The 12,459-nt window shown below is 38.5% G+C and overlaps 1 protein-coding gene across 1 annotated transcript in view; it reads left to right on the plus strand.

Moving 5' to 3' along the window:
* Positions 1-692: 692 nt before the first annotated feature.
* The window catches only part of RASSF8 (Ras association domain family member 8), a 40,323-nt gene continuing 28,556 nt past the window's right edge, over positions 693-12,459 (plus strand). The window contains exon 1 of the mRNA XM_026066935.1: positions 693-757. The gene's annotated coding sequence lies outside the window, so the exon portion shown is untranslated. The remainder of the gene's footprint in view (positions 758-12,459) is intronic.

The raw sequence follows: 12,459 nt of genomic DNA on the forward strand, positions 1-12,459 counted from the left end.
TTATTTGTCACTTTATTATTTTGTCACAATTTCTTTTCCTCGTAAGCATCTCTAATATATTATTATTATGTGACTTCAGTTTGCAGTCTGTCATGAGGTGCAAGACAAAGGGTCAGCCTCTGCTATGCTGTTTGTTAAAGCACTTGTCCCCAGCTGAAATCTTGGGGTCATAAAAGAGCTGTGAAAACAACAGCTTGCTTAGTGGCAGTCCACGAATAAATTAAATGTTAGAAAATATTATAAAGGAACAGAAAACAACACAAAATATCATTATGCCCTTCTATAAATATGTGGTTCACACATCTTGGACACAGTTTGCAGCCTGGTTCCTTCATCTCAGAGAGAACGTAGTAGAACTGGAAAATGAGTAGCAGGTGATAAGGAGGATGAGAGACATGAGTGATTTAGCAAGCTAGGACTTTGCAGTCCAAAAGAGAGAGCTTAATGTAGGGGAATAGGAAGGAAGCCTACAGAGTTACAAATTAAATTAAGAAGGTGGATGGGGCTCACTTTACTCACTCTTGCAGCACAAGAATCAGAGGACATCAAATGAGGCTAACAGGAACCTAGTTCAGAACAAACAAAATGAGATGATTCTTCACGCTACAGGCAGTAGATCTGTGGAGCTCTTTGCCAAGGAGCTGTGGAGAATAGAAGAGAAACCCATGTGAGGACAGTAAATAAATAGAAGTCACATCTGCAAGTCTCCAAGCCAGGAGCAGTGGGAAGCCAACAGCATGTTCTGGAGGACTATAAGGTATTCTTGCCATGTCTTTGTTCTTCCCTAGGTATCTGCTTGTGACTCCTAGTTTGTCTTGTTTTTGCTGATTAGGAATTTTCATGTCTCACTACTTGTCTTCTGGTTTATTGAGGCAAGGTCTCAGCCTTTGCCACAACATCTTTCAAAGTTGCTGGTTCCTGTCCCATGTTCCTCTGAAGGGGCACTACACTTCCAGCTTATGCTGTTCCTTCATGCAATTCAGATAAGACAACTCTTCCTTCTTGTGCTGAGGCTTTCTAGTGATGCAAACAGTTGTTACCTTTTGAATGTTGTAGTCAGATGGTTGCAGTTGTTTTCTAACTGCTTATTAGCAAAAGTAAGCTGCTGCTAGTCAGAAATGTGTTCCTTATCCTTCATCTAGGCCTCAACTTTTTTTAATATCATCAGATCATGAAAATCTTAGACAGTCACCTTCAATGGTGGTTGATTTCCTTATCAAGGCTTCACAAAGATCTGCCCTGCAAAGCTGGTACTATTTTTTATGATCTTCAGGTGTTGTAGGTTCCCTCTGAAATTGTCTTTACAGCTTTGCAAGGAAATAGTTCAAGACAAGGTCTCTTCTGTGAATAGTAGGTGGTCTAAGACCTCTTCTTCTCCATAAAACTTTTTTATTTGTAAATTAGAATTTCGGTCATGTGTCTAGCTGATTTCAAGACAGAATGGCACTTTTTTTTGAGAGAGAGAGAGAAACTTTTTTCCTCTTCTACAACCTAACATTGAAATATGAAAAGTGGACAAAAATGAACTTGTTTGAGAATTATACATATATGTCTTTCTTAAATTCATTTCAGCTCTAAAAGGTCTCTAAATTGATGTAAGTCACAAAGAATCTAAAACAGTTGTCAAAACCTTTGTTTTGAGTGGCACTTTGGAGACCTTCACCAATAGCATGCTACTTGCTCATTTGAGTAGTGATTCTTTACTTGGTCAGGAGCCTGCTCTTTGAATTGGCAGTGCAACTTTCTTGAACAGCCTTTTCCTTTCCTTTCTTTTTCCATGACCGTCAGAAGTTCTGTACCTGGTTATCCACTGTATGTGATCTCCCAATGCAGAAAGGGAGGTATTGCATTCTCTTGAACACTTGAGAAGAAACAAAACAGATTTTGCTGTGACATCACCGAATGAGCATTCAAACTTCACCTGTATCCACCTGCTGATTAACTGCTGGGGTGTTTTGGGGCCTGTGTTGCGTGAAAGCATATGAAGTAGATGTCTCAGACCCTTCTGAATTAAGAGATGCTTTTCCTACTGGCTGGACTCAAACCCAGGTGTGGGCCCTTCTAGAGCCGTATTGCTATGTAAGCAGGGGGGGATTTTGCTTTCATTTGAAGGTCCCAGGTCATGAGCCAGAAAATATCTCATTGCAACATAAGGAGCATGTTGCCACACTTTTTTTTTTTGAAGCTTTGTTTTTTTTCTATCTGCTGATAGTATTTGCTGAAAGGAATGAAGAAATGCTCTTCATCTCTTTTGTCTCACCCTTCCCTCCCCCTCCCCACTCCAGTCGAACACGATACAGTGTACCTCTTGTTCCCTCACTAAGTGTTGCAGCTTTTTACCGACCTTGTACTTGTTCACACTGGTGAGATAGCATAGCTGAAGTTGAAGATACCATGATATATGCATCTGCTTTTTTTCCTTTTCCTCACTTGTTCACTTTCTTATTACTTGTAGCTTCTTGTTTTCCAATTTAAGGGTTTTTCTCCTTCTTGCCCTATATAAATTTGTCTTTACATGAAATTCAGAGGTTGTATATGCACATCTAAATGGTTTGTTTACATTTGTGGCACCTGGCCTTCAAATCCTCTGAGCGTATTTAAAGCTGAATAATATGATCCTGTTTCTGAGGAAATATACTGGATTTATGATAAAAAGTTTCTGCCAGTAGTTTTTCAGAACTGGGATTCATCATTTTCTTGCCAACCATGGGCAAAATGGAAACAGAATGTAAGTCAAGGCAGCGTGTCTGGAACAAGGACAGAAGTATGGATAATAAATGTGTGTGCATGGTGCATGGGAATGCCACTTACGTGCAGAGACAGGAAAGCCTTGCTTTTCTGCTTCAGAAATGTTTGATTTGTCCTTTACTATTTAGGACACAGGTCACTTGAGTCCAAGTCCCTGCTGTTGCAAGCAAACCATTACATAGTCTTGTTTGTGAATTCGTTGAGCTTTGTCTTATGAACAGCTAGGTTTGTATGCTCTCACCACTCCACTTTCTGGGTAGGCTTTCTTTTCAAGACAGAAGAAAATAAAATTAAGGGTTTTAACCCACTTTTTGAACAAAACAAAAAACATTTCAACTTTTTTGTTTCATTCCAAGCTTTCCCTTCAATTTGAACTATTAGTAAGGAAGGGAAGGGAARGATTAGACTGCCGGAACTTACTGTGTTATATTTGCATTTGCTGGATCAGTAGTGAGCATACTTCCAGTTACAGGGGATAAAGTTCAAGCTCTCTCCCTTGCTAGAGAGCGTATGAATCCACATTTCTACCACAAACGGACCACAGGAATTTCGAAGATGAATCTCATCAGTTTGGTACATTGAGACGGTTTGCTTCTCTGTCTCATGACTGACTTATCGCTGGGAAACTTCTGCAGATCAGGTCCCTGCTGCAGCAAACACTTTGTTGTGCAGATGAAATAGGAGGTTGTCTGGAATGGTTTTACTCAGAAAATCCTGTAACCCTGATGATTAGGACGGCTTCTTGGGGCACAGGGGATCCTTATCTCATTTTTCTGGATAAGGATCCCTTAAACCAGGGCGTTGGCAAGGGAGTGGTATATGCACCTGCTAAACAAAAAAGTCTAGCTCTAGCACAGTTATTCTGAAGTCATAACATAATCTAGGAGATTTATCTATAATTTTATTTCAATTCTGCTCTAATTTGAGTAAGGTCTTATTTTAAAGATGTTCAAAGCCAGATTCTTGCTCTTGAGAGGTGTTACATGCACGCTTAATTTTCCCTGTGAATCTATTAATATGTACAAAGTTAAGCACGTGTTCAAGCCTCTTTAGGCTCAGGCCTCTGTCTTTGTATTCATGAGTGGAAAATAGTATCTCGTAAACCATGATGATGATCTCCATAGATTATGCAGTAAACATTGGGAAGTAATGTCTATGGGAATGAGAAAACAATTCTGATTCAAAGAATGGCTGAACCAATTTCCTTCTGTGCATGGGACAGAGGGAAGGAAACACTTCCCAATATACAGAGAATCCCCTGTGTTTGTGCATAGGGTAGTATGGCTGCTTGTGTTCCCTGTTTTTTTTATTACACGCTTACTGTTCTGAACATCTGTTGTACAAGTACTTGGCTTCTCCTATTAGAAGAGTTGAAACACCTGATCAGTCCAAGGACTTTTCTGATGGAAATTGTGCTAGCAAACATAATGCTGTGCTAAGCTGACAGTGACTGATGACTCTGGCTGTAGGCAAGAATGAGCTAAATCAGAGTGAATATTCGAAGAGAAAATAAGTGAATGTGTTTTGTCACCATATTCAAGAACCTTGCTTGCAAAGTATAAATTCCAACACTGTTACCTCTCTAATAACTCTACCTAATTTATGGAAAGGATAGCTGTGATAGTACTTGAAGAGCAAATACTGTTATTGCCTTCCCTGTAAAACAAACAAAAAATTATTTAAGCTATTGGCTCTGGTCAAATGATTATATAAACATCAGAAGACTTTATCATCAGAAATAGATGCACTGTCAGGGAGCTGAAATGTGTTGTACTACTGAGGGTCCTGCAGATGTCAGGAAGAAGCTTATTTACTGTTTTGAAGTATTTCCAAGTATATCTAAAATAGATGGAAGAAGCTTTCTAGACTTTTTGATACAGAAACAAAAGCTTTATTCTAACAACTTAGTGTGGCAACTGATAAGACCTTGGCATTTCGGTGTAACCAATGATACTGTTTCTTCAGATAAGACCTCTTGGAAAAATGGGGATTGTTCAGTTATTGGGAGGTGGGAAACAGTGCAGCAATGACTTGTTTCCTAGCTAGTTGTTAAAACAGATGTTTGCAGCATGTGTGGCTTGTGCTTCTCTTCCCCCTCCACAGGACAGTGCTATTTACCACTTTCTTTGAGACACAAGTCATGGTATAAAGGTGAACGCAAGAACTATTAGATAAATTAAGCTAAGAAGAGAGATAGTATAAGCTTGTGGTGTGGCTTGGTTTGCTACTCAGAGTCTCCCTCAGGCTCTGTAGTTTTCTTGACTTCAGTACCTGAGCCATGTTAAGGGTGAAGCATTGACCATACTTTTCCATTGGCTGAAAGCAATCTGTCAATCCATGTCTAAAGCATGCATGGGTTACGTTCTAGCATGCCATATGTTAGTGGATGCATTTACTGATGACTTGTTGATCAGTATGCTTTTGCATGCTCTCACTCAGCTTCTTTTTTCATGTATGTCTAGAAAGGGCAAGTTGGAGGTACAAATAAATGTACAAGGCTGTACAGACTCTCAAGCTATATGTGTTGTGCCAAAATGCTTTGCAAATTTGTTATGTATCTTTACATACTTTACATGCTTGTTAAAAGGGTTGTTTCAGCCACATGAGAAATATCATTGCTAAAATGTAGTGTTATCACAGATTTTCAGAATGGTTTTTGTAATTTGTGAATTATTGATTCTGAAAAATAACATAATGTGGGAGTCTTTTTCAGATGGAGAAAGTCATAAATCTTTGCCAGCTACTTATAACATGCACACTATGGAATTCTCTCCTCTACATGCACTTTCCTTGCCTTTTTCACAGAAGTGTAGAAAATGTTGTAGCAGATGACCTCCAGAGGAGCATTCCAGCCAACATCATGCTTGAACCATGACTAACAGTATATAAAGTCAGCTGTGGATTTGGTCTGACCAAGTTCTTGAAAACCTCCGAGAGTAGGAATTTCAAAGTCACCTGGGTAGCCTGTTGCAGTCCTGCATTCCCCTCCTAGCAGAGAACTTTTTCCTAACATCCGTTTTGAATCTGCATGCTATCTCTTGTCTTCACAGCTCTTTGAATGTTGGCTGGAACACTCTGTTCTAGCATTCTGGGTTTTTATGGTAGTTAATACCCTCTAACTTCCAAGCAATTTTTTTCTTTTTTTGCTTTGCTTTTAAAGAGCAGTGGCTAAAACAAAATATTGGAAATACCACTGCTAACGTAGTTTTTGATGAATATGTATAAAGAAAACTTTTTGGTTATATTTAAGACTACTTTGCATCTTGCTGTAGAAATCTACTTCAGGATTTGGTGGGGAAAAAATCACATTTCTTAGTTTATTTTAGAGCTTAAAGACTAATAACATTGTAGCCAAAAGTACAATGGTGTTATTGAAAGAAAACAAAAGAAAAAAGGACATCAAAAGTGTACTGTGTAGTTGACAGTCTCTAATTTAATCTCTAAGATTCTCTTAAACAGTTTTTTTACATTTTTTTTGGGGGGGGGGGGAAGGCTTTTTGCCATCTTCATAGTCAAAGTACTTTATAGTTTCTTTCCTGAAGCATAGCTTTGCAAAATGTAGAACTTGCTGTGAATGCAGGAGACCACTGGAAAAGTAACTTATAAGTAGCAGTAGTTTCCATCTCACATCTCGTGTAGTCTGAGACAGGTAAAGATAAGATTTTCGTAGGTAATATATGAAACTTTCCATTTTCAATTCCATGCTGGCTATATAAACCTTACCCTATGTGCAGCTGATGTGAAAGCTATGATTGAACTGGAAGGAGAACTTTACCTAGAAGACAGAGGTGGTAATGCAATTTTACAGTAGAATCTCAAATGCCTTTACTTTCCTGGGAGATGTAATCAAAAGTTGATACAGAATTGCTTAACTCATCAACTTTTCTTTGCTACTTCAGTCCCAGTAACCTGCTATGGAAGTGCTTTACAGGAAAAAAAAAAAAAAAAAGAGGTTTTTGAATAATATGCAAAGTGACCTGTATGTCATATTCTATCACAAATAGTTTAAATTCTCTTCTTACTGTGACATGCAAAGTCTATTCTGTTAACTGGTGATTCTAAATTGAACCCATCAAATTTCGTTCCTGATCTCAGCACGACAAGAAGTACTATTTCATTAAAAGAATGGAAGGCTTAGGGAAAATCTAAAAAACTTTGCAGCAAGTCCACTGGATTTGGATTTCATGGTTCTGGTTAAGTCCTTGTAATTCTGTGTGTAATTCTCTTCTCTTCCCTTGCCTTTCTAGAGCGAATATTTTTTCCTTCACACAGATCTGTGTGACATGCATTGCACTGGTAAAATGTGTTCTTGAGCTGCAGTAGACACCTGTGCAGGGAGTTAAATGGTTGTGTAGGCATGTGAAAGCATACGTTATAATGGCAAAACATTTTCCTAGGTATACTAGCAACAGCTTACCTTGTAAGTTTGTGCAGAAATTTAGGAATATTGAGATAGTGTTTTAATAGTCAAATGGCTGTGATACCCACTCACCTGAAAGTTTGTAAGAATGTATAAGATTTTTTTTTTTGAAGGAAAAAAAAAGTAGCACTAGTTCCCCATAAGGATTCTTTCTAAAACTGCCACGTGCCTTTCTTTGTGAAAGCATAGTGCTAAACTGTAGGTTGAGCTGTGTATTTGTCTTCATATGCTTGGGCAAGCTGTTTTGAGGCTGAATTCACTAGTTTAGTTCTAGCAGAGTTTGAGTGCTGCACTGTTCACTTGACAGTTTTGTTTAGCTTTCACTATATTCATTTCACTATTTAACAAAACTTGCATGTCTCTAAATACTTCATCCCACACTCTACACCAGCTGACATCTGACTTTTGGCCGACTTGGATTAATTCCTCTAGTAAGGCAGAGGATGTTGTGTTTGTTTGACAGTTTAGATGATATTCACCGTTGGCAGTGATATATGCTAAAGTGAATTTGAATTGAATTAGGGTTTCCTATCTCTAATTAATCTTTACATTGTGTTTTAGTGCTTCACTTTTTGTTTAGCTTTCATCTGCAGTAACGGGCAAATACTTGTGCATAATTAGTAATCACAGCCTGTTAGCTGATGTTTTTCTTCCAGGAGTCACGTAAGTGATTTTGGTGTCAGGTGTTCTGGAGGGGTGTGGAGGGGGGGGTTGGGTTTTTTTGTTTTGTTTTGTTTTTGTTTTGCTGGGGGGGGTGGGGGGGAGTAACCTAATATTAAGACTGTAGTTTGATCACTGCAAGACTTCCTGTAGTCTGTATTCAGGTGTAGCCTTAGGGCAATTTAACAATCTTGGTGCCTAAAGTTCAGGGCACAACTTAACTAGTGCAGTTTTAGTCTCTTTTCACATGTTCTTGCAGTGAGCTGGCACTAATGCTGCAGGACATAAGTAGGTTAAGAAAGTTCTGTGCAGATTTCATAAGCTGTGTTAACAAACATTTCTTCATGCTGGGCTATTTCGGAAGTTTTAAGGTGAATCCGTTCGTCTTTCAGTGAGTGTGGAAATGCCATAATTCTGCTGTAAACTCCTGTAGTTTGGTGAGAATGTGAGTGCTTCCTACTGCTGGTTGGGCCAAAGCAATACCCTTGGCATTTCTGTCTGATGGGCAGCTTCAAGGTTAAAACTAACCATAGATTAGATAACTAGGGTTGAGCTTCAAGGCTAAGTCCTCTTTCACTAAGAACATGAAGGGCAACTTGACCTCTGACAAACCATTAAAAAAAAAAAAAAAGACGCTAGAGTCTGAACATAAACTACCAATTATACTATACTGAGCTGTAGTGCCAGGAGCTACATTTCCTCTCATCTTCCAACATCACAAGGAGAAGTGTCAGCAGAAGCAAGACATCCTAATAGTTATCTGTTAGCATAACAGAACTGAAGGTTTAGCTGTTCTGACTGCTCCCTGGCTATGGAAATCAGAATTTAATAACAGAATTTCTTGGTGATTATTCATTTGAGCTCTTAATAAGCCTTCAGCCTTATTTGATCCATGACTTAAAAGGTGCTTCAAGTAAGATAAACATTGATTGTTTATTGAATTCCATGGTTCATATGCATGTGTTTGTTATTAAGCTGTCCTTGTATGTTGACAGGCAAGAAAGAACTGCAGTAATTTAGGGTTGAAGGAACCTCTGGGGTTGGACTAAATGAGCTAGCACTTCTCAAAAGTGTGTCCTAAAATGAAACTGATGCACTGTTTTGCTTTGGAGTGTTTTCTTTTTCAAATTTGCTGTCCCTGTGGTATATCAAAATATCAAAAATTTAAAAGATTCTCAATGAATTAAATTCTTAGCTGAATGTTCAGTGTCAACGGATGTCTGTCTTCAGGTTGCTTTTTTTCCTCCCTTGGGTTAGTGCTTTCAGAATGTTAAATGATTGGGTTTTGTATAGAAGTATAAATTTAATTTTCATTGAATAACTCACACAGATATACATTTGATCCTGTGTTATTCCTGGTGATATCATACAGGAGACCCTGATGCATGCTGTTGTCTCTGTGCTTTGGCAAAACATATGTTATTGTTAGGTTCCTGAGTTCTGATCTTTGCAGCTACTACTGTGTATGTATTTTTATGAAAAGGTTTTTTAATGCAAAATGTGTGAGTAGTGTTAGGAACTGAAGGTTGCTCCATACCATGAGAATATCCTTAATTACCAGGTCTATAGAGTTAAGATTCCTTTTTTTCCCCCCCTTTTTTTTTCTTTTTTTCCCCCCTCTCTTTCCAGAGTCCCATGTACATCGCTTTCTTGGCTGTGTAATGCCTCAGCAAGAGCCCTCATCTAACATAGCTACTTATCTGTGAAAGAAAAATGGGTTTTGAGGCCCTTCCAAAAAAGGAAAGTCTAGAACCCAATTCTCCCACTTCTGGGATAAATGCTCTAAGCTACCACATAGAATCTCCTCCTTCTTCTTGGGTCCAGTATTCAAACCCAAAGGCAAGAATTAAGTCCTGGAATCCAGGAGAAGGACTTTGAGCTGTTAATCTGTTTTGCATAGAGCAGCTCCCCCTGCACCTTGCCTAGCCTGACTTAAGAGTCTAAATGCAGAAGAGAGGTATGCTTGGAGATGCAGCCATCTCTTGGGGATCTGGGCACTGTCAGTGACTGCCCCTGCATATTTACCTCCCTCCTTTCACTTCACTGAGTAGGAAGCTTTGGTGCTTCAGGCTTTATGAAGTCCATTCCTGGAGCCCAGAATGAACATGTGCCAGTGGCCAGCAGTGCCTGTAAGGAAGCCTTGTTCTTGGTCTGTCTCTACCACAGAATAATATCCTACAGAGTTACTTCCAGTTTTATGCTATTCATTGCTGTCTAAAATACTACTTTGTAAAGCTTTCATTGTCTGTTCTGGAAGTCAAAAGTAGTATTAGTTGCAGTTTGGTTTCAAGCCTGAAACCATGCTGCTCAAATATCTGTTCTGACAATTGTTACTCTAAATAGTATTTTTAAAACTGCTCATGCAGCAATATATTTGTGTTCTGATGCGAAGTTAAGAATTCATACCCCCATTTGCTTTTGCATTTATGACCTAATGTATGAGGGGTGATGGCATGTGGAAGAAAGCATTAGAACTGAAGCAAGGTTATCATCTGATCTTTTTTTCCTGCAGGTTTTTGTTGAGTGTTTATCTTTTAAAAGTATGTTTTGACAGAGTGCACTAGTTATTGTGCAGCTGACAGTGGATTACAAAATTGTTTGTTTAGGATTCAGAAGCCTAGGATTAGATTGCTTCTTGTCAGCAAAGTGCAGGATATACCGCATGGTGTTTGCACATGGAAACAGTATGACCCCAGGCCTAGCGGTGGAATTCAGATGAAGTGATAGTGTTCTCTTGCTTTTTATTTCTCTGGTAAGAGGCCTGAGACTGCATGAGTACAGCTTTATGCTGCAGTTGAACGTGTATTAACTTTGTGAAAGCACAAATGTCAGTAATAGTTTGGAAGTATTGTACTCTGTCCCTGGATGTACTTAGTATTAAAGCAGTACTAAAGCAAGAAAGTATAGTTACCAATTTTGAAAACTCTCAAGTTTGGCTAGTTCTGCCTAAATATTTCATCTTACTGTATCTAAGATTCCAGTGAGCTTTTATAAGCAGAAGCTTTGGCAATAGTTGAACAAGTAGGACTTCAGCTTCAGAGTTGTTTTTAATTAAAGGCTTTCTCTTCTGTGGACTACTCCCACATAGAGTGTTGGAAGTCTTAAGTTTCCATGCATAGAATTTTTCTTTATTCCCTTGGGAGGACAAAAGGGGCAACAGACTTGACCACCTACAAAAGATGCRGATATTGCCATGAAAGCAACCACTTCCTCTCCAGTCAGAGATTGACTGGGAATGAAAACGAGAGCTGAAAGTTTGGATTGTATTTATTTTCTTGTAGTCCATGTGCAGCATGATTTTATTTTATTGTATAGAAAAATCCAAATTGCTAATACTATTGACTGCACTGTTTGTGCAGGATTTCTCAGGCAATGGTAATAGTTGTTCTAGGTCAAAGTTTAGGCTGTTCAGTTGCACTTGAATTCAGGTCATGATGAAAACACACTAAAGGTGATTCAGAGCTCTTGTGACTTTAGGTTAGGAGAATGGATTTTCCATTCAGAACAGAGGTTTAATCCTTTCTTTTCAAAATGTTGTTGAACTATCTTGCTTCTAAAAGCAAAACCAGAAAAACGTATCAAAATTGTATTACTCCTCCATTTTGCACATTAAAACAAGAAAACTTGGTATGCACCTGTGCTAGAGATGTTCCAACCACAGAATGTTGAACTGTTCCCCAAGATTGCTAATCCTTAAGATGATATTTACAGGAACAGGTTCCTCCTTTTGATAAAGACACTCAGAAGTACATGGGGAATTTGAACATTGGCATTTAATGTGGCTTTTCAATTTGCCCATACCAAAAAAAAAAAAAAAAAACACCTTTTCTTATTTCATTCTCTTTTCTGATATACTGCATTTATATAACTTCTTTAATTTAAATACCATGTTTTGAATGTCCGAACTTCATAACATTTTACATCTTGGATGATTTTAGGTCTTCAGTTGCTCGCTATCTTATCAGTTAGCAGAAACTTTTAGTAGGCACTTCCACTTGATTTCTTTCCAGGACTTAGGTTTTGTGCCAGGTAATTGTGCTTCATAAGCCATTATAGCCTGTTAATATTACCTGGTATTTTACACTTCCATAGGTGCATAGAACATGATCAGTAAGTATTAGAAATACAAGCAATCAATTCTCATTTAAAAGAAAACTGACCTGGCCCTTTTTGTTAAGATTTGTCACAAAGTTTTAAATCCTTAACCCTGTCTATTCACTCATTCACTGCTCTTAATGGCTAGCTCCATATTTCTGTGGAGAGTAGGAATTCAGAAATGGATACTGTTTGGGGAATTTGGTAAGAACCTCACTCTAACAAGAGCAGTGGAAAACAAAAGTGGACTAATTGGATTTTTTTTATTTCCCTGTTTCAGAAAGTAAAAGCAAACTGGATTTGTACTTTAGGAGGTGCAGTGTGATGGTAGTCCAGGGAGCACACAAGCACTTCAGCTTTTGTCACAGCGTACCAAGCAGCTGAGATCTCGTTTTGTTTAACTTTGACTGTTTTGAGTCCCAGTGCCTGGCATCCCAGGCATCTGGTAATTAAGTCCAGAGGCACATGGTGAAGATCCACCATGATGGGAGGAATGATGCTAAAACTCCTTATGGTGGGATGAGTATACTCCCCAA

The sequence above is a fragment of the Apteryx rowi genome, unplaced genomic scaffold (assembly GCF_003343035.1).
Source record: "Apteryx rowi isolate R43461 unplaced genomic scaffold, aptRow1 scaffold_25, whole genome shotgun sequence".
Taxonomy (NCBI): domain Eukaryota; kingdom Metazoa; phylum Chordata; class Aves; order Apterygiformes; family Apterygidae; genus Apteryx; species Apteryx rowi.